The 24,802-nt window shown below is 38.8% G+C and overlaps 1 pseudogene; it reads left to right on the top strand.

Annotated features, from left to right (window-relative positions):
• The first annotated feature begins 7,252 nt into the window (after positions 1-7,252).
• On the top strand, positions 7,253-13,038 carry LOC132063962 (eukaryotic translation initiation factor 2 subunit alpha homolog; annotated as a pseudogene).
• Positions 13,039-24,802: the final 11,764 nt, after the last annotated feature.

The raw sequence follows: 24,802 nt of genomic DNA on the forward strand, positions 1-24,802 counted from the left end.
TTGTAAGAATAAGGCTATGCTTTGATTTTTATGTGGTGTGTATGTCGTTACTTATGGAAATATTGACACGAGAACATTGGAGAGGCCAAGGGCAAAAATTGAAATCTCGGAAATTTGTTTCGGGAATTTGCAAAATACGATTCCTAGCCAATTGGGCTCAAAAAAAAAAAAAGAAAAATTGAGGCCCAAAACATAGGGTGATTTGACATATAAGGCCCAAGACTTATGTCATTTAAACCAACCATGTGATCCCAAAATTAATCATAGGATATATTCATGATTATCATTAGAAACTTCAAGAAAAGATTGAAAAAAAAAAGAAGAAGGCTACGGCTAAGAGGAGAAGAAGAGAAAAGAAAAGAAAAAAATTCTTGGAGCTTGATCTTGACAAAAATCTTGTTCTTCGAATTCTTAACAAGCTTGAGGTGCTCTACGACATAGTATAATTGGTTTGGAGAAAGAACTCCGTTGGCGGAAAGTTGAAAATTCAAGAAAAAGGTAAGATTCTTGTGTTTTAAGTTATGGAATGAATTTATATGTTATGATGATTAGAATTGACGAAATTATGAAAGTATAACGTGTGTATGCATGGCGTGTGTGTGTGTGTGAATGATGGATGTGGCCGTGAGCCTTGTGGTGTAGGTGAACTTGATTTTATTTAACATGTTAATTGTATTGTTGTGACTTTTGTGACGTAAGTAAAGGCTTAGCGACTTGAGTTGGCGTTGGAATGGCATGTATGTTGCTATGGAAAATTTTATGATTTTATATGATTTTTATATAATGATGGAACGATGGTCTAAGGTGTGAATTAATGTTGTTGTGAATGAATTTGGAAGATGTCAATGCAATTTTGTAATTTTGATGCAATTGCGGAAAGTTGGGATGGATTATGGTTTTTATGGAAAACTTGCGCATTTAGAAAAGTAATGAGGAATATGTTGACATATATATGAATGGTCTTGAATTAGTGAATAAGTATGAGAGCATTGATATTAGCTTGGAATCGTGAAATTGGAATGGAAGTTATTATATAGGAAGTAGTGCTAACTATGCTAGAATGCGTTTTAATTTGATGATATTGTTGATGTTGTTGTTGGGTTGGTTATTGTTATTTTGACCGAGTTGAATCGGGATGCTATATATTTATATTTCACCGAATTTGGTAGCCAAATAAACCAAGATTTAAATGCTAACTCTGTTGAATAAAAGGACCGGGTAAAGGTATATATTTATATTTCGAAACTGAGCTCAAGCGAGCATAAGGCATAAGGTATTAATCTATTCCTTCCTCTTTTGGCATGTCCTAGGTATACTATTGAATTTAAGCCCATAATTTCGTCGAAATCAATTCACAAATGGAGCACTATTATATATCGGTGCAATTGAACTAGTATCCTCCTAACTTGTTGGAAAAATGCTCAAACGTCATCTTGCCGGAATGTAATCGAATTGCCTTGAATCTTCCATAAATGACTCTATTAAGTGATATTTTATAAAACTTTTCAAAACCACTCGACAGTGTGATATTTTCCTCCTGGAATAAAACCGCTCGAAGGGGTGTGATATATTATTTTCTAAGCTTTTCCAAAACCACTCGTCGGTACAAAACCATTAGGAGTGTGTGATATTTTATAAGACTTTTCAAAAACCACTCCGAAGGGGGTGCGATATTTTATTATTATTATTACTATTATGCCGAATGTGTGGGTTATTATTATGCGGTCAGCTATATCGACGAAGGGCCCCCATCTTTATGATTAAAGACCAAGGTTATATTCATTATTAGTCGGGCGAAGGGTGTCTGATTAGATATTCGGGTTGTGAAGAAAGGTATAATATTTAGCAAACTTATCATTATTATTATTTTGCTGAAACTATCAATATTGATCATCATTTGTTAGTTGGATTGCGATTATTTACTTAAGGCTTGTTTGCGACTGCTACATGACTTATGTCTTCCCTTTAGCGAAGGTTGCGGGTGTTCGAATGTTATTTTCTTCCCTTTTTAAATTGAAAGTAATATTGTTTATTTATTTTCGCTTTACATGGTAAATAATGAAAATAAAACCCCCTGAGGGACAAATATATTATCGAAAAGAATGTTCGGGGACGCGACCGGTGAAGTTGGGGAAGGCCGTTGAGAGTCGAACGACCTCGTCGAAGTTTCTGTTTTGGTATAATGTTGTGTATATAAAGGTCATACTCTTTAGATTACGAACGGTGAGATGTAGTTCTTGTTTGTGAATCGGCCATTATTTTGTTATGAAATGGCGGAATAGAAATTTGACTCGCCTTGTTTTATGCCGTATGTATGTATATATCATGTTTTGAGGTGCCTTGAGCCACGTGTCGATTTTGGTATTTCATTTACAATTTTCAATTCTCGTTTTAAAAAAAAAAAAATTTTGAGTCGACGTTTAAGGGTTTTTTTTTAATGAAAATGGGTGCCGTCAACGCCACCTTGAAGATTGGGGTGTGACAAAGTGGTATTCAATCGGTGCGTTCGCAATCTTGTGTCCTAAAGAGTCTTGTTTATCGGTGTGTTGTGCACCACATCTATAAATAGGAAGATCGCAGACATTAATAGGGTGTCTTCTTTTTTTCATGGTGTAGATCGTGCGTATAGAGCGGTGTTGTACATAAATGTCCACAATTTAATGATCTTGTGTGCTTTCGGTAATGCCGCTAAGAAAGGTAAAGCGACGGCGGGGAATACTCTAAAACGATTGGGGACGATGCGATTACTAATGTCCCACACATTTCCACAAGAGCTCGGACTTATCAAATTTGGAGAACGGAGCGTCAAAATGTTCTCTACAACTCGAATTAATTCAAACTCATCATTAATTCACCACTTCGATCGCCTTGTTTGAACCCAAGACCTTTAACCATCCGGCCCCGGCTCCGGCGATTATCCCTTTTCTCGGAATTAACTCGGTCGGATGCCCGGCGTCGGGAGATCGGGAAATGCCGAAGATGCCAATACGTTTGTTGACTCGGTGCTTGCTACTCGGTATAAAACGCGTAGGAGTTACGAGAATAAAGGCTTTATACCGAGCAGAGTCATTTTATTAATCAACCCCCAGTTTAAGGCACGGACCCAAAATATTTTGATCGAACCCTTTATCTATTCATGTATTCCGACATAATCCTTCGGCTACGGATTCCACAATATCCTTATCATTCTTCTAGGCTACGAAGGGGATACATGTTTCGACTGGAAGTTAAAAGGGTCTCGCGCGTGGCACAAGTCACATTCGGACTTCCCCATCTAATGCCAAGTTGCGGGCAAGGTTGACCGGTTTCTTCACTGAATAATTGTTGAGAGTATAGTGTAGAGTTTAATTCTTTGGCGAGATTATTAACTTTTCTGCGAGATATTGGAGGATTGATTATTAATGGTGAGAAATTATTGATTACGGGGAGCTTTATGGCGGTTCCATGCGAAAAATGGATATAGCTTTGTTCAAGCTTATGCCCAAAATGAATTGATAGAAAACCTCGTTACACTTAGCCCAAAAGTCACCTTTATGATGGTTGGAGGGCCTCAATAAAGGTTTTATGATGAATTCACATAGTAATAGTGCGTCTTCAATTTCGAACGGCTTGTTTTTATATATTGACATATATATTCCCTCGGCGGGGACGAGTTCTTCCTATGCGTCGGGTTGTTGTTGGTCGGGTAGATGATCCCTCTCTCGATGTGCGACTTGAGACGCCATTTTTTTGAATCTCTAAAACGGGGCGTTTGTTATACTTGTGGTGATCGAGCAACTATGCTAGAGAGTGTCTGGATCTTTGTACAATCGGCTCATTTCTTGACCCACACAATGAACGCGTTATCCCACACAGACGGAGACCTTTGATTAGTGGTGAATGTATATGATAATAGTCCCGATGCGGGACCCCGCGTCGTGTCATGTATAGGTCTTCGGAATGAAGTACGCGTAAGAGTTTAGGTTAATTTACCATTGGTTGGTTGATTGTTTTAATCGATGGATGATTTATTTTTTTGTCTAATTAAAGAACCTTAGCCCGAAAGAATACTTGTAAAATAAGGCTAATTTAACATTCGAGGAAATGTCTTGAGGATGTTACGTCCCGTGTTTTTGTGCATTCGGAAAATTTGGGCATAATTGTGATTTGTAAGAATAATATGTTTGATTTTATATATATGTGATGGTTACTTATGGAAATATTGGACACGAGAACATTGGAGAGGCCAAGGGCAAAAATTGGAATCTTGGAAATTTGTTTCGGGAATTTGCAAAATACGATTCTAGCCAATTGGGCTCAAAAAAAAAAAAAAAAAAAATTGAGGCCCAAACATCGAGGGTGGCCGGCCAACATTAGGCCCAAGACCATGTCATTTGCCAACCATGTGATGAATTAATCATAGGATATATTCATGATTATCATTAGAAACTTCAAGAAAAAGATTGAGAAAAAAAAAAAGAAGGCTACGGTAAGAGGAGAAAGAAGAGAAAAGAAAAGAAAAAATTCTTGGAGCTTAATCTTGATTTCAAAAATCTTGTTCTTCGCGAATTCTTAACAAGCTTGAGGTGCTCTACGATGCATAGTATAATTGGTTTGGAGAAAGAACTCCGTTGGCGGAAAGTTGAAAATTCAAGAAAAAGGTAAGATTCTATGTTTTAAGTTATGGAATGAATTTATATGTTATGATGATTAGAATTCGACGAGAATTATGAAAGTATAACGTGTGTATGCATGGCGTGTGTGTGTGTGAATGATGGATGTGGCACGTGAGCCTTGTGGTGTGGAGAAGAGGTGAACTTGATTTATATAACATGTTAATTGTATTGTTGTGACTTTTGTGACGTAAGTAAAGGCTTAGCGACTTGAGTTGGCGTTGGAATGGCATGTATGTTGCTATGGAAAATTTTATGATTTTATATGATTTTTATATAATGATGGAAGCGATGGTCTAAGGTGTGAATTAATGTTGTTGTGAATGAATTTGGAAGATGTCAATGCAATTTTGTAATTTTGATGCAATTGCGGAAAGTTTGGGATGAATTATGGTTTATGGAAATTTTGTTCATTTCGTAAATAATGTGAATATGTTGACATATATATGAATGGTCTTGAATTAGTGAATAAGTATGAAGAGCGTTGATATTAACTTGGAATTGTGAAATTGGAATGGAAGTTATTGCGTTATGAAGGAAGTAGTGCTAACTATGCTAGAATGCGTTTTAATTTGATTGTTGATATTGTTGATGTTGTTGTTGGGTTGGTTGTTGTTTTTTGAGCCGAGTTGAATCTCGGGGATGCTTATTTATGGAATCTTAATGAGAAATTTAGGTAGCCAAATAAGTATGAACCAAGATTGAAATGCTAACTCTTTGTATGGTAAAGGTGACCATTTGCGATTAGGACGAAACGGGAATTGAGCTACGAGCATACGCACCCGTAAGGTATGTAAAGCTATTCCTTCCCTGGTATTTGGCATGTCCAAGCTATAAGGCTTGAATTGATAGCCTCGGGGGTTATTGATCGAAATATGATGTAGTTACTATTCATTCGGTATTGAACTAGTATCCTCGTGGAACTTGTTGGAAAAATGCTCAAACGTCGTAAGGAATGTAATCGAATTGCCTTTCTTTAAATGACTTATTAAGTGGTATTTTATAAAACTTTTCAAAACCACTCCGAAGGGAGTGTTTTTTTTTTAAAGCTTGTTACTTATTATTGATTTTCTAAAACCACTTGAAGGGGGTGTGATATATTATTTTCTAAGGCTTTTCCAAAACCACTGAACGGGGTGTGTACAAAACTCTTCCGAACTTCCTGATATTTTATAAAATAACTCTCCAGGCTTCCATATTTTATTATTATTATTACTATTTGAAAGGTCTTATTATTATTAAACGTATCGAGGTTGTTCCAGTGATTAACCGGAAGCGGCAATGCCGAATAGTTCATTGAAATATTTTCTCACATTATTGATATCGGGGCTTGTTTACCTGAAAGCTATTATAATGTTCATTGTTATTTTTTCCATTAAAGTGTGATGTCTTGATTCCATTAAAGTTGTTGGATTGCGATTATTTACTTAAGGCTTGTGTTGCGACCACTGACTGTCTTCTCTTAGCGAAGGTTGGATTGGGTCGTATGTGATTTCTTCCTTTTTAAATTGCACGGTGGTTGTCTTTCTTGATTTTCGCTTTACATATTGGTACTTTATTTAGTTGCGTTTTCATCTTTTATCGGGGACTTTAAATTCAAGATTGAAGTAAAGAAGTTGTTCTCTTTCTATGTTGTTTCTTGAATGTTTGTATATATTTGCGGGTCATACTCTTTAGCTAATGGTCATGGTTCTTTAGTTTGGAGGGCCATTATTTTGTTGACGATATGGCGGATCACTTTATTTTATGCCGTATGTATGTATATCTGTTTTCTCCATTTATATATATATATATATATATATATATATATATATAAAAATATATTGAGTCGACGTTTAGGGTTTTCGACAATAATGATAGTTGGAGGGAACGGGTGTGACAATAATAACTACACGATTTAAAAATCTCTGCTCCAAAATAAGCTCAAAGTTGAGACATAAGTTCCATTTACCATAAAGTACAAACCCTATCATCAATTTGTCCAAAACAACCATATATATATATATATATATATATATATATATATATATATATTTGAAAAATTTTCAATGCATTATATTTCAATTTCTGTAAAGTAGAAAAATACTATTATACAATAACTAAGAAGAAATAGACACTTTTATTTGAAATTAATTATAGTGATATTCGTGCAAAATAACTATTGTAATATGGATTTAAAAGCTAAGAAAAATCCTTGGTAGGTAATAGGAACTAGCGACGGATAGATATGATACGGATATCAAAACACTTGGAGGCAAAATAAAACCTAATTAAGATACACAGAAGTGTATGTAGCCTTATAAGTGGGGTTTCAATTGAAACCTTAACTTTTGCGCGGAGCATAAATTTATGAGTAAAAAATTATTATATATATAGTGTTGCATAACATTTAAAATATTTTTTTAAGATTAAATCCTTAAAATTTAAATCTTGGATCATATGAAGACACACCGGTTAAATGGGGATTAAAATATGGCGCCCCACAAAATTTGTCCTATTTAAGAGGCCATTTTAGACTTTTCCGGCATCTGTTGTTAAAATTATATCTCGGTATATCTAGAGTTTCCTCTCTCGTTTTGCACGTTCCGGACGCGTGAGTCATGGCTCCGAACCTAGAATGTCGAATGTACGAGTCCAAGTATCCAGAAGTAGACCAAGCTGTAATGTTACAAGTCAAAAGCATGGCTGACAGTGGTGCCTATTTTCCCTCCTGGAATACAATAACATTGAAGGCACGATCCTTTTCTCTGAGCTTTCTCGTCGGACAATTAGGAGTATTAGTAGTCTCATTAAAGTCGGTAGAATAGAGCCTGTTATGGTCCTAAGGGTTGATAAAGACCAAGGTTATATTGATCTTAGTAAACGAAGGGTGTCTGAGGAAGATATTCAGGGTTGTGAAGAAAGGTATAATAAAAGCAAACTTGTTCATTCCATTATGCGTCATGCTGCTGAAACTATCAATATTGATCGCGAGGTGAGCTACACTTCTTCTTTAGGTTTCTTGATTCGTGTTGAATTTATTTTCGTCGTGGAGAAAGTAATTGTGAATACTCCCTCTGTCCCAATTTAAGTGTCGGTTTGTCCCAAAAAGAATATCTGCATTTATTAAGTTGACAATTCAAACATTCTACCTGAAGAAAGTTTACACAATTCAAAAAGAGTAAGTTTCTTTGATTCGTGGAGAAAATACTTGTGAATATATGTTATTGAAGTAGAAATGGACTGCTCCTTTCATTTCAATTTGTTTGTCTGATTTTGACTTGGCACGGAATTTAAGAAAGTAAATAAGGACTTTTGAATCTTGTGATTTTTTTTTTTAATGACAAGGGAACCTGTAGCCGCTACCCTTTGGGGTGCGCACAGGGTAAACCCCGCTCCTGTATAATAGCTCGCAAATCACATAGGAGAGATAACTGCACTAGGCAAGCTTGAATCTTGTGGTCTTAAACTAAAGATACGTAGAATGTACCAAAATGCCCTTTAATCTTGTGGTCTTATGTAATGACCCGCTAGGTCGTTATGGGTATTGTGACCATTTTACCCCCCGCCAGTCCTTTTCGAAACTAGGAGCGAGTCTAGTGATAATTTAAGGAGCTAGAATTCTGAAATAAGGCCTTTGATTTTATTTGTGCACTTGTTTGAAAACTTGTCTTATATACTTGGTAAATTAGACCTCCGTTGCAAATTCCGAGGCCACGGGTGAGTCCGTAACGTGTTTTTATGTATATGTACATGTTTGGTTTGCGTCTGTAAGGCCTCGGATTGGTGTTAAGATTTTGGGTGAAAAACCAGAGCTCACTGGTCGATTTGGACGGCTGCAACGGTGGTATTACTGCTATAGTCCGCCATAGCGGGCGAGGCTCGCCGCCGCGGGAAAATGAGATTTAATGAGGTCCGCTATAGCGGTCAATACCCGCTATAGCGAGACCGCTGTAGCGGAACATCGATAGCGGTCGACGGGAGGCAGAACTGACTTTTATATTGTGGAATTTCGAGTCATTCCTCACTTTACACTAAAAACTGTTTCCTAGAGAATAAGAGGCGAATTCCTTAGAGTCTTGGTGGGTCCTCCATTGAAGGTAAGTTCCAACCCCTTTATTGTTCATGATTCCATTGTCATTCGTAAGTTCCTACATGAATTAAGGGTCCTTTAATGGTGGAAGAAAAGGTTAGAGCCCTAGAAATTGCAAACCCGTGAATAATTGTTGGGTTATCAATTTTATTATTGTTTAATCATCTAAGAGTATAGATTATCACTTCCTAGAGTGAGAAATTGATTATTAATGGTGGAAATTATTGATTGAGACTTAGGGTTCTAATAAAAATGGAAACTTTAGCCTAAATACGTTTGAAAGGGGATGAATTGATTAGAAAACCCATGAATTGGAATAGTATGATGGTTGGGGTTGATTTTATGATGAATTCACACTTAGTAATAGTTCACCCATTTGAAAAGGGTAGACGTAGTTGGGTTCTCTTCCCCAATTGTTGTTTGTTTGAGTAGATGATTCACTACTCTTATGTTGCTAGACTTTGAATGTTCTGAAGCTTTGCGAAAGGGGAAAACTATTGCGGAGTAATTGCACTGTTCCAGTTCGGCTTTGAGGTAGGTTATGGTTTACTTGAGTTAGACTTTGATTAGTTGAATGTATATGTAATAGAATTGATGGGAGAAAGCATGTATAGGTCTTCGGTAAGAAAAGGAATTCCTAGGTACTGCGATTGGTTGGTTTTGTGTGTTACACCCCAGATTTATTTTTTTGCACATTAAAGTCGCATCATGAGTTAGTCGATGCAAGTTCAAAAGAAAATATCTTGAGGTTAAAAGGAATTGAGCTTATTAATATAAATGGTTATAAGAGTCTATAAATAATATTAGTAAGTGGCGGAAGGTTTGGAGGGTGAATGAATCAAAGGGGACTAGTTTTAACATCGGCAAGTTGGGAATACGATAACTTGTACTTTTGGGTGAGATTTGCTTCACATGCTAACAAGTAATGATATGAAGTATTTGAATCGTATAATAGTCGCTTGTTAAGTTTGTAATTCAAACGAGTTGTAATACGAAAGCCGACAAATCTACATATAGTTTATAAATTTCATAATTTGGGTATCGTCTAGGAGCTTCTCTAAATATACTTGGAGTTAAGGGGTGATCTACCTATCAAATTTAAGGTCTACGAGTCTAGTTTCCACATCATTTTACCGTTCGTCGATACGATGTCGGAGTAGAGAGATATTCACATTTCCGTAAAAGGGTGCAAACTTCTGCTAGACAGAGGACCTTGGTCGGTGGCTTAATTTTTGTCCTTGTATATATATCACCTTTTCACGATTTTATCCCTATTTCTTCATATTCAAAGACCAAGGAAACCCTAATATACTCTCCAAATAAATCCCCCATGAATCCAAACCAATCCAAGTGCAAATCAGTCAACTTTAACATGAAGAACAACATGGTGATTACGGAATCGTGATTTCTTCACTATTTTGCTTCTCGAATGAAAACTTCGCCTTGAAGTAATCTTTGTTTCGGAATGTTCTTCATCAATTAAGGTATTTTTCTTCATTTTAATGATTCTCTTAAGCTTCTCCAAGTATTTAACTTAGAAATTGGGGAGAAAATCCCATGAATACCACTCTTATGAACTCATATAAATTCTTATGAATGAACTTGATTGTTTCCTGTTTCTTGTGGTTTAAATGCATTTCTTGGAATTATGGAGTTATGGATGGAATGATAATGAGGAATAGGAGTAAGGGAAAAGAAAATGGTAGTTTTGTATGGAGGAATTGAACTACAAATGACCCTACGAACCTACGCCCGCAAGTTGTTCGATGAAATGCCTCAATGAGTATTTCCATAAGCTATGAACTTGGAATTGATACCAAATTGGTCGTATGATGTAGGTTATCATTCGTAAGGTATTCGAGGACTCGTGGAACGTGGAAAACTTTGTCATCAAGGTATGTAGGGCTTTTTTTTCTTTTCTTGGCATGACTAGAATTCAAATGCACTTTTTTTTTTTGGAATGTTATCCTGTTGACTTGTGTCGATCATATCCAAGAATGAACGAGCTAACCTCTACTTCCTATATGACTCGTATAAAATAACTCTCCATGCTTCCATATTCCGTTTGGTTATCATTTGAAAGGTCTTCCGTTAAACATGTATCGAGGTTGTTCCAAAATGATTAACCTTACTTCTTCTCATGAATAGTTCACATTGAAATATTTTCTCACATTTCTTATCCTTCTTGTTTACCTACAGAAGTATAATGTTCATCGTGGTACTTTTTCCATTAAAGTTGAGTTGATTCCACTCCCTAATGGTGAAGCTTGTTTTCTTGATTTAAATATGGGTTGTGTAGTAGTACTTTCCCGCAACTCGTATCTTTTACGGTCGATTGGAAAAAGGTTGTTCACTATGTTATTCTTCATGTTGAGGTTGAGCTAATGGTATTTTATTTAGTTGAGCCGATCTTTATCACTTATATAATTACTATTGAAGTATATCTCCTATTCTCCACATATTGTTTCTTGAATTGAAAAGATAAAGAATGTAGCGACAATAATGATAGTCGGAGGGTAACGACGATAGGTCACTTCGTTTCTTATGATATCTCTTCCGAGTCGATCTTGCATTGCACTTATATATATATATATGTATTTATTTTCATTACCGAGCTGCGCTATAGTCGGCCGGGTATGATACCTATTGTGCACACCACTAATAGACCGTTATGATGATACCCCAGACGCGGGATGCCCCGGACGCGGGATGATATGATATATGGATCGGGCTGCACGTTCCGCAACACTAACATTTATGGATCGGGCTGCACGTTCCGCAGCACTAACACTTATATTATATATGTATGAAAAATATTTTTTTTAAAAGCTAAGCATGCAGGATATCCACCTTAAGAGGCAATCAGATGTACAGGTTACTTCTCCTATCTCATGTTTCTTCCATACTTTCATTATGTTGTTATTCATGCCTTATATACTCAGTATATTATTCGTACTGACGTCCTTTTGTTTGGGGACGCTGTGATCATGCCCAAAATGCGGGCATTGGTGTAACGAGGGTACCAAAGTTCATCAGGGATGTCCACACTCCATTGTCCCTAGTTGATGGTCAGAGTCATTAGATAGGATGCATGAATGTATATACATATATTTAGATGGGGTTGGGTACGACGGGGCCCTGTTTAGACCAGTTGTTGCATTTTAGTACTCTTAGAGGCTTACAGACTATCATTTAGTGTTGAAGTGTTTTGTTGGCCTTGTCGGCCTCAGTTATGCATATGTATGTTATTGGGCCTTGTCAGCTTATGATTTATATTACAGAGTTCAGACATCACGATTGGTTCGCTTGGGCCTTTGGGTGCCGGGTGCCGACCCCCCCCCCCCCCCCCCCCAAGGTTGGGGTGTGACATTATGGGCTTGTCTCCATTACTTTATGTATTGAAATCGGAGGTGTAATTGTTGTGTTATAAGAAGGAAGGAGTTTATATATACTCTTCTTGTTGATTGAGACGATTACATATTCACTATGTTGATCAGTTAATTTACTTGAGTCTAAATATGACTTGTGGCTTGATGCCTTGTAATTCTTGACATGATATTGTTGGCTGATCATATTCCATATTGACTGTTGGACTGGAAATAAGTTGAGATTCATATTATGATACACATTTGACAGGGGTGAGGATGTGGCTTAGTTATGGGCTCGTGATCCGAGGTCAGTTTCGAAGCGAGTGGTACATGGACACCATGGGTCCCCTGCAGGTCATGGCTAATTGGGAAAACATTACCAGTTGGCATGTGTGTACACGGTTGAGATACTATTATTGTTGCATTGCATTGCATCGGACTTGTATTATTCTTGTTGATGGTTGTGGCTGGACTCTTCTTATTCTTGTGTTGGCTGTCTATTATGTTGATGACATTATTTGGTTATGTGGTGTGTGCCTATCTGCCTACCTTGTTAATTTTATGAATGTATGCATGATGCTAATCTTAGTCAGCCTATGATATCTACCGGTACATAGTGTTTGTACTGATACTACCTTGCTTTGCACTTTTTATTTGAGTGTAGATTGTGTGCCAGAGACATCTTCCAGACCTTATATCTAGCTTGGGGCTATTTCCCATTCAAATCAGAGGATGAGCTCCTAATCTTGCCATGCCGCTTGAAGATCTTTCTTATTTGATGTCTATTTTCATTCCAGACATTATTTACATTTATAGGTAGTTGTTCATTCTTTAGACATTTGTGTTTAGAGTCCTTGTACGATGACTTCCGGATTTTGGGGTTGTAATAGTTAGATTTCCGCACTTTAATTTATTTATGGCATGACTAGACGGGTTTATGATTTAATTCTGGTAATTGTTTTATAATTGTTTAAATGATTTGATAATTGGGTAAGGGGATGGTTCACCCACTAGGAGATTTAGTGTGGGTGTCACTCACGACTATTTGGGTCATGACATCTTACACATGTCATGTATAAAGTTGGAATTAAAGAGTTGTAAAAAAAAAGGAAAGAGACATTCTTTTTTAAATCGACTAAAAAAAAGTAAGACAATCTGTTATATCCCGTATTTTTGTACGTTGGATTATTCGTAAGCTAATCGACATAAGTTCAAGGACAAGATAATTTTTGAGATATGAGACAAGGACTTTTAATCCCGATTTTAATAATGCACGGTTTGCTAATTAATTACAATTAGTGGAGATATTAGTGAAGATTAGGGATTAATTAATAGCCATGATCAGATTATTAAGTGGGCCCCACTAAAATATATGGACAATTATGATTGGAGCATGGATGATGACATGCTAAAGTGGGACACATGTCAAATGGGCAGGCTGCATATATATACCTAGTTGATGACTCATTAATCACATATTTCATCTTCACAATTCACTTGGAGAAAATCACAAACAGCCATGGCGGCACCTTGAGCTCACGGCCAGCTTCAAGATTGTGAAAGAAAGGAAATTATAATTCCCTAGAGGTGTTCTAAACATTTAAAGGAGCAGCCACGTTAGAATTTAAATTGAGGAAGAAGAAGTGGTGCAATTGGTGCAAGTGATTGTAGGATCTGTTCTAGCTAATTCAAGGTAAGATTTCTTCTTCTTATAGTGTAATTGGAGTAAATGATGTTGTATTTGAGAGATTAACTCGTATTAAGCGGAATTGGATGCAAGGAATTGTATATGCTAACGTTAAGGTTCTGTTTGGCTATATTGGAGTTGTCTTAATTTAATAATGATGGATTAGGTTTGATTGTTGTTGTTGTTGTTGTTGTTGTTGTTGTTGTTGTTGTTGTTATGGATCATGTGTTAAAAATAAAGGAATCTTGATAATTAAAGCGGTAGTTGTTTATATGAAATTGTTGGGACATGAATTGGATTAGATGTTCATGAGGTTGTGGGTTGTTTTGATGAGATTTTTGGGGAAAATTTTCACGTGATTATGTTGCTATTTGAGGTTGTTGTTGGGCATTGTTATATTGTATTTAGGGGCTGTTCTTGTTGAGTTGAAGGATTATAAGTGTGGTTATGATTATGTATTTGTGTTGTTGTAATGATGGGCTGTTTGGGGCATGTTATTGTAAGGTCATTTTTGATGATGTGTTGTGGCTATAGATCATTAGGAATAACTTGAGTATGTCGTGGTCGTTATGTTAATTATTGTTGAATGTGCAACGTGTGGACTGATTTGGAGTGTTGTGCGTGCGGTGCGGGCTGTTTCGAGGTGTTCTTGGATCTTGTTTTGACTAGTTCTTGATATGGTAACTTGGACGTGTTGTTGTTGATGTTATTCTGGTTGTTTTTATAGTTGGCTTGAATGTGAGGGAAGTGAACGATATAGGGGAAATGCCGCCCAATTTTCTAGAAATAAACCACTAACTTTGAAACAAGTTTTAAGCCTTTCCGTAGCTTAACCATAGTTCTTAACGTCTTAATATAGGTTGAGGTACTTCGGGCAACGTATACATATCGAGTCATGGATTAAGCGTCAAAGGTATGTAAAGCTATCCCTTCTTTCTTTTGGCATGGTCTATATGAGACAAATAGACGACGAACGTATAAATTCCAAAGAAGCTCCTATTCTTAGAGATACTAGAATGGCTAATGTTTTTGATTCCCAGAAGCTATTTCATTATGTCCTGATACGTGTCTATGATTCCTGGAGTCCTATTTTGATATAATCCATAGTGATATGACTGTTGTCTTCGGTTCTCAAGTGTTAGTTCATTCTAATTATTCTATTGAGTCTCAGATGATGATTTAGTTTGCATATGGTTGCTCATGATATTCTGCTCGTGCATGCCGTTAATGTATCATTCACCGAGTCTCGGGCCGGGTATGTATTCGTGCATAGTTTCACTGCATTGTTCACCGAGTCCCTCACTAGAGGACCGGGTACGGGATATATATATATATATATATATATATATATATGATATGATATGATATGATTATGACACCGAGACCTTCACTAGAGGGCCGGGTATGGTATATGTATATGACTTCATTCACCGAGTCCCATAATGGGCCGGGTATGGTATATGATATAGATATGCATGATTCTCATCTCATCAGGCACAGGTGCATCGGTATCTTTGATTATCATACTTGCCTCCTGTAATCTTTTATTCAGTTATGACTTCCTTTATTGTATTTCATGCTTTATATACTCAGTACATTCCTCGTACTGACCCCCTTTCTTCGGGGGCTGCGTTTCATGCCCGCAGGTACAGACACTCGGTTTGGTGATCCCCCAGCCTAGGACTTCTGCTCAGCTATTTGGAGAGCTCCATTGTTCCGGAGCCTAGATTATTTTGGTACAGATCTTTTGATGTAGACTTATGCATATCCAGGGGTACGGCGGGGCCCTGTCCCGTCATATTTCACTCTTATACTCTTAGAGGTCTGTAGACATGTGTGGGTTGTATATAGGTTTTGGTCAGCTATGTCGATACGGTTCGTTTTGGGTATTTCCGTATATAGTGGCAGCCTTGTCGGCTTGCATATTGTGTTATGCTTTGGTTAGTTGTGACTCCTCAGGAGACAGGTTCATTGTGATATATGGCGTTATGAGTCTATAGCTTGCTTTTGCAAATTTCCATATTACCTTAGTTTCAATCTGACTACATTTGATAGGTTCGTATACGAGTGTCCAGCTCGGGCACTAGTCATGGCTCATGGGGTTGGGTCGTGACACAATCAAATTGAAATGGAAATAGAGGGGTATATGTTATTGAAGTGTTAAGGAAGTACATATGGACTGATTTATTAATTCGGTTTGGCATTATTTTAGCACTCATCCAATCACCATTTGGTCTACTGTCTAATGTCCTAATTATGAAAAATGAAGTGTTTGTTGATGTTATGCCAATGACTGTGCAATTGAGTTTTGAGGATAAAAGGTGGAATGGACTAAAAGCATCTTTCCTTTTAATTTCTTAATAAACTAAATAGGCAAGCATATTGTATACGGGTAAAATCGAGGACAGGGATATCCTCGATTTCCCGACATGGGAATTGAGTTCGGTTCGGTCAGCCCCGAGTTGTTCAGTTCGGCTGGGGTCGGACACCGAGGTATGATGAGAAGGCAGTTGATCACCATAATGGGAAGGCCAAAATATTCGCCACCAGCCGGATATTCGGGCACCAATCTTTCCTATCAAATAACAGAAGATTGGATGCCTTGTTTAGACTTGTACTAGGATTAGGACTCCTGTACTATATAAAGAGGAGGACCCCTTTAGTTTCAGCAATTTTTCTCATACGCGCACAAGTACAATACAATTGTTAGCAAAGGGTTCTGTCGCCTTTCTAAGTATTTCACTACTGTTCATTGTTCATTACCTGGCCATTGTGGTTCGATCTCGGGCCCCAGGACCCGAGGCCGCTCATTATCCATTGTGGTCAGATCTTTCACATTTGTGTTTACTTTATTGTTTGTCACATAATAACTCAATCGCATTAAACCAAACCACATATCCTTAGCACCGCGTACAAATTCAATTATTATCCATTTTTAGGGTAAACAGTTTGGCGCCACTGTGGGGCCTAGGATAATAGTGGTGGTTTAATACGAGTTTTGATAACACTCGATATTTTTACACTTGTTCTTTGAAGTTTGTTCAGGTATACCCGATATGTCAGACTCTCATTCTGTCAATTTTCACGCCGAATCAAGCCACCACGAGGAAAACGACAATGGGGTGCCTAACGACAATGGGGTACCAATTGATCCTAACCAGATTGGATCATCAGTAGGTGACGTGCCAGTACGTAGGGATAATGGAGCCACGTTGCAACAACTCCGAAACCAGTTGGACATGGCTATGGCGCAATTACAAGCCTAGCAGGTGGTTATAGCGCAATTGCAAAATCAGAATTGAGCACCCAGCGTTGCTCCATCTGGGCAGACAAAGGAAATTGAAGATAGACACATTGCTGGGAACAACAGGAACAACCCCGAACAAAATGTCGAGTTGATAAGAATGCTCGAAGAACTGACGAAACGAGGGAAAAGAAGATAGAGGCAAACGACAAGAAGGTGGAAAACTATAACGCAAGGGTTGATCAAATTCCTGGAGCACCCCCGGTATTGAAAGGACCGAACTCGAAGAAGTTTGTTCAGATGCCTTTCCCACCTAGCGCTGCACCAATACCGATCCCAAAAAGGTTCCGCTTGCCCGACATCCCGAAGTATAACGGGACCATTGAGCCAAATGAGCACGTGACCGCATACACATTTGCCATTAAAGGCAATGACCTCGCAGATGAACAGAGGGAGTCGGTGCTTCTAAAGAAGTTCGGGGAAACCCTATCCAAGGGAGCAATGATATGGTATCACCATTTGCTCGAATATTCAATTGACTTATTTGCTATGCTTGCAGATGCCTTCGTCAAAGCTCATCTTTGGGGCCATCAAAGTTGAAACAAGGAAGTCAGACTTGTTCAACGTCAAACAGCGGGACAACGAAACCCTCCGAGAATTTCTGGCCCAGTTTCAGATGGAACATTTGGATCTGCCACCAGTACAAGATGATTGGGCCGTTTAAGCCTTTACCCAGGGGCTCAACCCGAGAAGCTCGATCACATCTTTGGAACTAAAATAGAACCTGGTAGAATTCCCGACAATCGCCTGGGCCGATGTGCACAACAGGTACCAATCGAAGATTCGGATCGAGGATGACAAGATTTTGATAATTGCATTAGGGTCGTGGCATTCCACCAAAGGAAACGATCGATCAAGAAAAACGATGGATCGAGAACCAAGATCTTCATATGACAGATATCAGCCTTATCCACCCGATCGGAGGGGTAATATGCGCAACGGTGAGTCCGGCAAAAGCAATAGAAGAAATGATCGCGGCCCGAGTCATCGAGGCTTAATGAACAGGAATATGACGGATAGACCATCGAGAAACAAAGAAGCATCGAGATTGTCCGAGTATAACTTCTACGTTGATGTGGTAACTATAGCAGCAGCTGTCATTCGCAACAGGAAAACACGACACCCGAGGCCCATCCAGTTTGACCCGAGAAAATGAGATAAGAACCAGATTTGCAAGTACCATCACAGTCACGACCATCGAACTGAAGACTGTCGACAATTGAGAGAAGAGGTCGCTCGTTTGTTTAATTTGGGTCATCTTCGAGAGTTCCTAAGTGAATGGGCCAAAACTCATTTCAAGAATGTGGATGCCAATAAGCAAGATAGACCGGAAGAGCCTTACCAGGTGATCCACATGATTATGGGGGGAGCGAACATTGCCAAGGGCCGGTAATGAAACGCGCCAAAGTTTCCATAACAAGAGAGAAGCGTATTCAGAGTTATGACCCCGACGATCCCATCTCGTTCAATGACGAGGATATAGAAGGCATCATTCAACGACGCCTCACAATGATACCTAAACGGTAATATCGTCCCTTGTTAATAAATTTAGAATTAAACGTGTGCTTTGATTGATCTAGGTAGCTCGGCTAACATTATCCGATGGAGAGTCATCGCATTATTTAAGACCATGGTACGAGGGACTACTCGCACCAAGATCGTGCCCCGGTCCGAGTCCTCCATGATTCAACATGGCAATGCGTGAAATGACGAAGGGTGAGATCACTTTACCAATCAACACGGCTGGTACCACGCAACCGACCAAATTTTATGTGATAGAGGGAGACATGGGATACAATGCATTATTTGGAAGACCATGGATTCACAACATGAGAGTAGTGACCCCTCGGCTCGAAAAGTTTACCAAGCATTAAAGTTCCGACCCCGGAGGAATCAAAACCATTTATGGTGACAACGCACAACGGAGCGTGGAAATGTTCACGGTCAAAGAAGCGGTTGCAACGGCCAAGGCTTCAGTATTGAAGGACGGCAAGTCGAACAAAGGGGAAGAAACCAAATAGCAATCACAGGCCCTGATCCTGGTGTCCTAAAAAGGAAAACAAATTTAGAATGTGCATAGACTACAAAAATTTAAATAAGGCATGCCCGAAGGATTCATTTCCTTTGCCCAGCATCGATCGCATGATCGATGCCACGGCGGGCCACAAGACTGTGAGTTTTCTCGATGCCTATTCCGGGTACAGTCAAATACGGATGGACTCGGAGGACCAAGAAAAAATCTCTTTTGTGACTAGGTTTGGCACATATTGTTATAATGTAATGCCTTTCGAGCTAAAAAATGCCGGTGCCACCTATTAGCGGTTAGTCAACCGCATATTCGAACATCAAATAGGAAAATCAATGAAAATTTATAGAGATGACATAGTTTTTAAGTCCCTGCGAGCAGAGGACCATTTAAAGTATTTGCAGGAAACTTTCGACATACTAAGGAAGTACAAATACGGCCGAACCCGAAAAATGTGCTTCGTGTAGGCTCGAGTAAGTTTTTCTGATTCATGGTATTGAATCGAGGGATCAAGATCAACACGGACAAAATAAAGTCCATTGAAGATATCACCATGATAAACAACACCAAGGGGGTGCAAAGGTTGACCAGGCGGATAGCTGCCCTGAGTTGATTCATTTTCAGATCCTCGGACGAAATTCATAGGTTTTTCTCATTGCTGAAGAAAAAAACCGACTTCGCCTGGACCCCCAAGTGTCAGAAGGCCTTAGCAGAACTCAAGAAGTACTTATCGAGCCCACCTTTGTTACACATACCAAAAGCAAACGAGCAGCTGTATCTATACTTGGCGGTGTATGAGGTAGCGGTAAGTGGTGTCCTGGTTCGAGAAGAAGAAGATATGGAATTCCCGATTTATTATGTGAGCAGGACCCTAGGTGACGCGGAAACCCGATACCCACACTTAGAAAAACTAGCATTGGCTTTGTTGAGTGCATCTAGAAAATTAAAGCCTTACTTTCAATGTCATCCTATATGTGTCGTAACATCATACCCCTTAAGGAATGTCATGCATAAACCCGAACTCTCAGGCCGGTTAGCAAAATGGGCTGTAGAGATTAGCGGGTACGATATTGAATATAGACCCCGGACTGCTATCAAATCCCAAATACTGGCAGACTTCATGGCCGACTTCACACCGGCCATGATTCCCGAAGTCGATAAAGAATTACTCCTTACCTCGGGGACTAGTTCGGGTGTCTGGACCTTATGCACGGACTTTGCTTCCAACATGAAAGGGTCCGGGCTGGGGATCATTCTCAAACCACCCACTGGTGATGTAATAAGACAATCTATTAGATCTATTAATTTGACTAACAATGAAGCCGAGTATCAATTGCAGGTTTAGAACTAGCTAAGGGCTTGGGAGCCGAAATCATTGAGGCTAAATGCGATTCCCTCCTGGTAGTCAATCAAGTGAACGACACATTCGAGTTTAAGGACGATCGAATGCAGAGATATTTAGAAAAACTACAGGTGGTCCTTCGTAGATTCAAGCACATTGGAACACGTGCCTCAGGACCAAAATAATGAGGCCGATGCTCTGGAAAACCTGGGATCATCGATAGAATCAGAAGGGTTTATTTCCGGCGCTGTGGTGCAGCTGATGAGTTCAATCATCGAGACCGGCCACGCTGAGATAAATTTCAACTAGCCTCACTTGGGATTGGAGAAACAAATACATAGACTATCTTGAAACAGGGAAGCTACCATCCGATGCCAAAGAATCGAGGGCCCTTCGAACCAAAGCAGCCAGATTTTGTTTGGTCGATGGCCAGTTGTACCGAAGGTCGTTCTACGGTCCCTTGGCGAGATGTTTGGGGCCGGGGGAAATCGACTATGCTATGAGAAAAATTCACGAGGGGACTTGTGAAAATCACTTGGGAGCCGACTCACTAGTGTGCTAGCTGATCAGAGCCGGTTACTACTGGAACGAGATGGAGAAGGACGCTAAAGCCTTCGTTCGAAAATGCAACGAATGCCAAAGGCACGCTCCATCGATACATCAATCGGGTGAGGAACTTCATTCGGTCCTTTCCCCATGGCCATTTATGAAATGGGGAATGGACATAGTAGGGCCTTTGCCCTGGGCTCCGGGTAAGGCATATTTTATTTTACTTATGACTGATTATTTCTCTAAATGGATTGAAGCACAAGCGCTCAAAAAGGTTAGGGAAAAAGAAGTCATTGACTTCATCTATGATCATATAAGCTGTCGGTTCGGGATACCCGCGGAGATTGCATGTGATAATGGGAAGCAGTTCATAGGCAGCAAAGTCAGCAAATTCTTCGAAGAATACAAGATCAAAAAGATCTTGTCCACCTCGTATCACCCGAGCGCGAATGGCCAAGCTGAATCGACAAACAAAATTATACTGCAGAACTTAAAGAAAAGGCTGACCGGCTCTAAGCACTGATGGAAGGAGATTCTACCCAATGTCTAATGGGCCTACCGCACAACGGTAAGATCGAGTACTAGGGAAACACCGTTTTCCTTGGTATATGGGACCGAGGCGCTAATACCTGTTGAGGTTGTTGAACCAAGTTTAAGATTTCAACATGCTACAGAAGACTCGAACAACGAAGCAATGTCTGCTAGTCTGAATCTCGTGGACGAGAAGAGGGAAGCTGCCTACATCCAGTTAGTAGCTCAAAAGCAAAGGATGCAAAGATATTATAACCGAAGGGCTAACCTTAGGCACTTTCAGATTGGGGACTTGGTCTTGAGAAAGATCACACTTCACACCAAGAACCCCAACGAAGAAAAATTGAGCCCCCGAACTGGGAAGGGCCATATAGAGTCACTGGCATAACCGGGAAAGGTTCCTATCGCCCTCGAGAGTGAAAATGAAAAATAACTTCCAAACAACTGGAACGTAGCACACCTAAAACGATACTATTGTTAAAGGTATGTCATGCCCCAAAACCCACCCTAGACGTGACTGGCATCCGACGTCATGAACAGCATCGGAAGAGCTTGAAAGATGCAATAACAACACTTGAACCTGCCAGGTTCAATATTCGCCTCCAACAGTTTATAAAATAAATGTACAAATCATAAATATATGAATTAAATTAGCGACTTAAGTCTTTATTCATCAAATACTTAGTCAAACGTAATAACGTGCACGAGAGTTAATCAATAACTCAACAACTACCCACGTTAACGTATAATATGGAGCTTCTAAGATAATGAGCAATGTCTAAATCATCGGGACGCAGCCCAAAACTAAAATACGAAAAGTAAGGATAGAATGGTGCCCCACGAACAATCATGTGGGCTCACCGAATAGTATCGAAAGTAGCAAGTTCTCTTAAGTCGTAGGCGTATCACAAACCTGCTCCTCAATGATACCTAAAATACCATAAAAAACAATAATGGTATGCTCGAGTACCGGGTACTAAATAGTGTCTAAGGGGCAATAGTTAACAAAATAAGATATAATGAATAAAATCAATAAAATGATATCAATGAAAATAACGGTTTCAAACCAGAATAAAGTGAGTCAAAGAACATTAAAGAGTCATCAAAGAATCCAACAATGACAGACACATTAACTTAACTCCTTACCATTTACCAGGCCAAGTATTTCACTGACGAATTTAAATCACCATAAGCCACTCACAAGCAACAAGATATGAAACAAGCCACTTACAAGCTAATCAAAGTACGAAACAAGACACTCACAGGCAGATCAATCAATTGATACTCCGGGTTAGGAAACCGCGGAGGCTAATCGTCCCTCTGGACTAGCACAACAATAGATACTAGCAGCAACAGAGGCTAATCGTCCTCTGGACTAGCACAGCCATAGATACTCTGGTCTAGGAAGATACGGAGGCTAATCGTCCTCTGGACTAGCACAGCAATAGATACTTCGCGCTAGGGAGCAAAGGAGGCTAATCGTCCTCTGGACTAGCACAGCAATAGATACTCTGGGCTAGAAAACAACGGAGGTCATCGTCCTCTGGACCGACCCAGCAATACTCGTATCGATACGTTAGGACCCATAACGGCTAATCGACCTCTGGATTAGCACATCTTTCCCATACAGGCCCAAACACCAACAAAATACAAATCATGGCATATTACCGAATCATTAATCATGGCTTAGAGCCGAATCTCACTTCTCAAGTCATCATCTCAAAATAGAAGCATTTCAAGTCATAACCGATTTAGAATCTTATTCAAATCTCTTATTCAATTTCAAGTTCAAGAAACCCATTCAACAACAAAACAAGTTTAAGGTCCAACCTTTAGAAGATTAAGTTCAATCATCTAATAATGGGAAAAGTGAGTTCACAAAGTAGTATAGTTCGTATAAGGTTCGATGCGGGCTTGACCCTACACACGCATGACCTTGTCTAAAAGAAATCATCTTTAATTCTAAAATAAATTCCACCAAACAAGAATTATAACTTATACAAACAATCAAGGAAGGATTCTCAAATACAATTCATGTTTTCACAATATAAGCATACTTCACAAGTAGACATAGTTGAAAAGATGATTTTTGGAATATAGACATACTTCAAGAAAGATTTTTGGGAAAATCTAGACATACATAAAAAGACGAATTTTGAAATATAGACATACAAATCACCTTCATAGTCAAAAAGGATTTTTAAAAGAGACATACAAATCACCTTCATAGTAAAGAAAAAAAAAGATTTTAAAAAGAGACAGACCTTAATACGTTAAACAAAGTTTAACAATTCACTTTCCTAATGAAGAACACCCAAACCCTAGATTGAATCACTTTGGTAAGAATTATACTACAAACCCTAGGTTTTGGTCACAAGAATCATGGGTTTGATGTTAGAATGTATTAGTAATGTTAAGGGTGTTCTTACCTTTGATTTGAAGACTTGGAGGAATGATTTTCGTCCTTAGGGTTTGGGAGCATGAAAAAAAATGGGAACAAAATAAGACCATACCCATTTTAAACCCAATTCTCTGCTAGAAACGGTGAAAGTACGTCCCGTACTTGTAGCCCGTACTTTGGCTGCCAAAACTAGTGAGGAACGGAAGAAGTACATCCTAAAAGGATGTCCCGTACTTTAAAGGACGTCCCGTACTTTCCGGGCGTACTTTGGGCGAAATCTCCAGCTTTTGCGCCCTTCAGTAAAACGGACATAACTTTTTGTACATAACTTTTCTCGGGCTGGGCGACCTACCATTGGAAATATATTTCAATGATCTACAACTTTCATCAAGAAATTTTTTCCAAATTAGTAACACATTTGAATGAAAATCGCCCAGAAGACAGACCTACCAAAACTTAGGCGAATTTAAGAGCCCTTAAGAACTTCAATTGTTAGTTTGACTTCAAAACGACCATCTTCCACCCGAATTCATCAAGAATAGATTCATATAGATATAATATCATCTTAACACTAGATTTTTACATATTCACACCTAACCCAAATTTATGAAGTGGTACAAGGTACGAGAGTGAGTTTTAAATTTTATTTTTTCTAAAGCAGTGATACATGCCAAGGCAATGGCTTATATCAGACAAACATTCAACCGAGCCAATGAATATTCTAATTCTTTAACACAAAATACAAGGCAATGAAAAACGGTGAATAAGCCGGATAAAAATCTTTTTATATATATGTCAAGGATTGACAAAGGCTCAAACAAACGGCCTTAAGTTTAAAAGACAAAAAGAAATCTAAGACTCCTAAGCCCG

The sequence above is a fragment of the Lycium ferocissimum genome, chromosome 1 (assembly GCF_029784015.1).
Source record: "Lycium ferocissimum isolate CSIRO_LF1 chromosome 1, AGI_CSIRO_Lferr_CH_V1, whole genome shotgun sequence".
Taxonomy (NCBI): Eukaryota; Viridiplantae; Streptophyta; class Magnoliopsida; order Solanales; family Solanaceae; genus Lycium; species Lycium ferocissimum.